Source organism: Pan paniscus, chromosome 8 (genome assembly GCF_029289425.2).
Source record: "Pan paniscus chromosome 8, NHGRI_mPanPan1-v2.0_pri, whole genome shotgun sequence".
NCBI lineage: Eukaryota > Metazoa > Chordata > Mammalia > Primates > Hominidae > Pan > Pan paniscus.
This window is the reverse complement of record NC_073257.2, coordinates 91,771,163-91,776,469: the sequence shown is the minus strand read 5'-3', so window position 1 is coordinate 91,776,469 and position 5,307 is coordinate 91,771,163. Positions and strand designations below refer to the sequence as shown.

General features: G+C 43.3%; 1 pseudogene; it reads left to right on the top strand.

Moving 5' to 3' along the window:
- The first annotated feature begins 617 nt into the window (after window positions 1–617).
- On the top strand, window positions 618–5,307 carry LOC129393152 (large ribosomal subunit protein eL22-like; annotated as a pseudogene).

Here is a 5,307-nt window from a genome sequence, read left to right as displayed (position 1 = left end):
CGCCCGGCTAATTTTTTGTATATTTTTTAGTAGAGACGGGGTTTCACCGTGTTAGCCAGGATGGTCTCGATCTCCTGACCTCGTGATCCACCTGCCTCAGCCTCCCAAGGTGCTGGGATTACAGGTGTGAGCCACCATGCTCAGCCTACTGTACCTTTTCTATGTTCATTTAAAAGTAATTGAAAGAGTACATACAATTGGAATGTTTGTAACACAGAAAATGATAAATGCTTGAGGTGATAGATACCCCATTTACCTTGATGTAATTATTACACATTGTATGCCTGCATCAAAACATCTCATGTGCCCCATAAATATATATCTACTATGTACTCATAAAAGTTAAAAAAATTTTAATCAGAAGAAAATAAACCTATAACAAAATTTTTACAAATTAAAAAAACCAGACTATGTAGTACTTCACACCGGCTTAGACATGAATTCAAAATCATGAATGTTGGCTGTTAGGAATATAACTATTTATTATAACTGTTAATATTATGATTATTATTATTATTCAGACAGCGTCTGGCTCTGTACCCAGACTGGAGTGCAGTGGCACGATCTCGGCTCACTGTTAATATTATGATTATTATTATTATTCAGATAGCGTCTGGCTCTGTACCCAGACTGGAGTGCAGTGGCACGATCTCGGCTCACTGCAACCTCTGCCTCCCATGTTCAAGCAATTCTCCTGCCTCAGTCTTCCTGTAGCTGGGATTACAGGTGCACATCACCACATCCAGCTAATTTTTTAAGAATATTTTTGGTAGAGATGGGGTTTCACCATGTTGACCAGGCTGGTCTCGAACTCCTGACCTAGAGTGATCCACCCACCTCGGCCTCCCAAAGTGTGAAGATTACAAGATAAGCCACCGTGCCTGGCCAATATCATCATCATTATTATTATTATTATTATTATTATTATTATTATTATTATTTTGAGACAGTCTTGCTCTGTCATACAGGCTGGAATGCAGTGATGCAATCTCAGCTCACTGCAACCTCTGCTTCCCGGGTTTAAGCAATTCTCGTGCCTCAGCCTCCCAAGTAGCTGGGATTACAGGCATGTGCCACCACACCTGGCTAATTTTTGTATTTTTTTTTTTCTTTCTTTCTTTCTTTCTTTCTTTTTTTTTTTTTAGTAGAGACAGGGTTTCACCATGTTGGCCAGGCTGGTCTCAAACTCCTGATTTCAGGTGATCCGCCCACCTCACCTCCTGAAGTGCTGGGATTATAGGTGTGAGCCACCACACCCAGCCATAACTGTTAATATTAAACCTCTACCCTCATTCTACACTTTGCTTCTCCCTGTACCAAGCAGATTTTCCTATCTTCCTACATCTTCTCCTACCTGGGAGGATTCAGGGCCACATGTAAGAAAGGGGGCAAAATAAAGGGGTTACGCTTATTGCAGCACAATTCATAATTCCCAAGGTACAGAACCACCTTAAGTGCCCACTGATCAATGAATGGATAAAGAAAATGTGGTATATATACACTATGGACTACTACTCAGCCATAAAAAGGAACGAAATAATGTCTTTTTTTTTTTTTTTTTGAGATGAAGTCTCGCTCTGTCACCCAGGCTGGAGTGCAGTGGTGCGATCTCGGCTCACTGCAAACTCTGCCTCCCGGGTTCACGCCATTCTCCTGCCTCAGCCTCCCGAGTAGCTGGGACTACAGATGCTGGCAACCATGCCTGGCTAATTTTTTTTTTTTTTTTTTTTGTATTTTTAGTAGAGACGGGGTTTCACCGTGTTAGCCAGGACGGTCTCGATCTCCTGACCTCATGATCCGCCTGCTTCGGCCTCCCAAAGTGCTGGGATTACAGGCGTGAGCCACTGCACCCAGCAGAAATGTCTTTTGAAGCAACTTGGATGGAGTTGGAGACCATTATTTTAAGTGAAGTAACTCAGGAATGGAAAACCAAATACCATATGTTCTCACTTATAAGTGAGAGATAAGCTATGAGGACACAGAGACATACAGAGTGATATAATGGACTCTGGAAACTCAGAACGGGGAATGGGTGGGGAGTGTGGAATAAAATACGACATATTGGGTACGATGAACACTACTTAGGTGGTGCACACACTAAAATCTCAGAATTCACCATTATACAATTCATTCATGCACCCAAATATAACTTGTACCCCCAAAGCTACTGAAATTTTATAAAATTAATAACAATTTAAAAAGAAACAGTTCTCTTTCTGCCTCCACTGCCACCATGCCTCCCGGGAAAAAGCCTGTGGTGAAGAGGGGCAAAAAAAAGAAGCAGGTTCTGAAGTTCAGTCTTGATTGCACCCACCCCGTAGAATATGGAATCATAGACGCTGCCAATTTTGAGCAGTTTCTGCAAGAGAGGATCAAAGTGAACTGAAAAGCTGGGAAACTTGGCGGAGGGGTGGTGACCATCGAAAGGAGCAAGAGAAAGATCGCCATGACATCTGAGGTGACTTTTTCCAAAAGGTATTTGAAATATTACACCAAAAAATATTCAAAGAAGAATAATCTATGTGATTGGTTTGCGTAGCTGCTAACAGCAAAGAGAGTTATGGATTACATTATTTCTAAATTAATCAGGACGAGGAAGACGAGGATTAAATTTCATTTATCTGGAATATTTTGTATGAGTTCTTGAATAAAACTTGGGAACAACAACAACAAAAAAAGAAACAAAAAACTTCTTATTTTTTTCTTTTTTTGAGATGGGTCTCACTCTGTCACCCAGGCTGGCATATGCAGTAATGTAATCATAGTTTACTGCAGCCTCGACTTCCCAAGCTCCTGCCATCCTTCCACATCAGCCCCCTGAGTAGCTGGGACTACAAGTGTGTGCCACCACACCCGGCTAATTTTTAAATTTTTTTGTAGAGACAGGATATGGCTATGTTGTCCAGGCTGGTCTTGAACTCCTGAACTCAAGCCATCCTCCTGCCTCAGCCTCCTAAAGTGCCAGGATTACAGGAGTGAGCCACTACTTCCAACTTCAAAAAAACAAATCTCAACCCATCAAGTCGCCCTCTCCTTTTCCTTCCCCCGAGAGACATCCACATTCACACTTCACTGGCTCACTTTCTCTGGCTATAACTTCTGTGCCTTGGGTTAGTAGCCCCTCTTCATCTGTGCAGAATGGGCTAGGTTTGCCCAGCGCTCACTGAGAGCTCTCCCGGCGTGGGTCTTTCTGGTACCTCTGGAAATCTTCTCTTGTGCCAAAGGAAGAAGACAAGGAGGCTTTGTACAGCTCAGGCCCTCCCAGCCACTGACAATCTTTTAATTGGGCTGTCCTCTCACCCCATCTCTCTCCCTAAAGAGATGACCAGCCCCTATTTCCTGTTTCCTTTGGCCCTTTGCCTTTGGGTATGGATTGGGAGAGCAAGCCCCTGCCAGATTTCCCACCACTTGTGCCCTGGCCCAGCCAGGCTGGGAGGACCTAAGGACATCCTGTAGCATTGCCTGTGGAGGCAGTACAGGTGCCTGGGAGGCAAATCCCTAACTAGTCTCTGTGTGCCCTGGGCCACCTCCTAACTTCTCCAAGCCTTACATTCTGCATGCGCCCATGACCCTGGCAGGTAGCCTCACAGTCCACGCAGATTGTGACGGTACCTGCCAGGGTCATGGGAGCATTAAGTGAAAGAGAAACGTCTGCACATTAGGGCACTTCATTCATGCAGGTGGTTATGAGCGTTCTCCCCTAACTGCACAGGGCTTGCCACTCTGCGCCCCCCATATCCCATTCATCCCTTTCTCACCTCCACTCTTCAGATTCTCTATTTAGTGCCTTTCCTGGGACTTGAGAGTCAAGAGGCCTGATCATGCAGAGGACCATGAATTTTGGAATCAGATCTACCTAGCTTCCAAACTGGGATCTGCCACCCTCTACCCTTGAATCAGATATATTTAATAGATCTTATTTTTTTAAATGGGGATAAGGATATCTACTTGATAGGCTTACTGATGCAAGGATTAAATAGGATAATGCATATACAGCCGTAGCACAATACCAGGTTCAGAGAAGTTTAGCAAATAATAGAATAATAATAAATAATAAGAGGTATGATTAGATCCAGCTGGCTACCCACCTTGCTTTGAGGCCTGGTATGTGGTTGGCATATTTCTCTAGTTCCCGCCACTGAAGCCGGTCTCCCCTATCTTTAATTTCACTGGTCACTTTCAAGAATATTGGAAGGAGGAGGTTTGTTAAGTGGGTCCACTGGCTCCATACTATCATTTTGCCCAGGAGTTTCCCTTTACATGTTTGGGCCAGTTTCTGTTGGTATACAGAAATAAATTGATTTCCAAACACTTATCTTAATTTTTTTTTTTTTTTGAGACAAATTCTCACTCTGTCGCCCAGGCTAGAGTGCAGTGGCACGATCTCGGCTCACTGAAACCTCCGCCCCCTGGGTTCAAGCAATTCTCCTGCCTGAGCCTCCCTAGTAGCAGGGATTATAGACGTGTGCTACCACGCCTGGCTAATTTTTGTATTTTTAGTGGAGACAGGGTTTCTCCATGTTGGCCAGGCTGGTCTTGAACTCCTGACCTCAAGTGATCCACCCGCCTCTGCCTCCCAAAGTGCTGGGATTAACAGGCATGAGCCACTGCACCCAGCCAAACACTTGTTGATAGTGGCATCTTTTTTTATTTAAAAAATTTTTAATTTAATTTTTAATTTTTAATTTAATTTTTAATTTTTAATTTTTAAATTATTTATTTATTTTTTAGAACAGTGTCTCACTCTGTCACCCAGGCTGGGGTGCAGTGGTGTGATTATAGTTCACTGCAGCCTCAAACTACTAGGCTTAAGCGATCTTCCTGCTTCAGCCTCCCCAGTAATAGGTGTGTGCCACAACGCCCCGCTAATGTGTGTGTGTTTTTTTTAATTTTTAGTAGAGATGGGATCATGCTGTGTTCCCAAGGTTGGTTTCAAACTCCTGGGCTCAAGTGATCCTCCCACCTTGGCCTCCCAAAGTGCTGGGATTATAGGCATGAGCCACCATGCCTGGCCAATAATGGCATCTTTACCTCATTCCTGATTTAATAAAGAATACATTTCTCCTTTCTCTGTTATGTACAGATGAACTATTTAAGATAAAAGTAGTTGGCCGGGCATGGTGGCTCGTTCCTGTAATTCCAGCACTTTGGGAAGCTGAGGCGGGAGGATTAGTTGAGCCCAGGTGCTCAAGACCAGCCTGGGCAACACAGCAAGACCCCTCATCTCTATTTTTATTATTTTTTTAATTTGAAAAACTATAAATATAAAAATTAAAAGGTAGTTATCTTGTTAAGGAAATGTCCCAT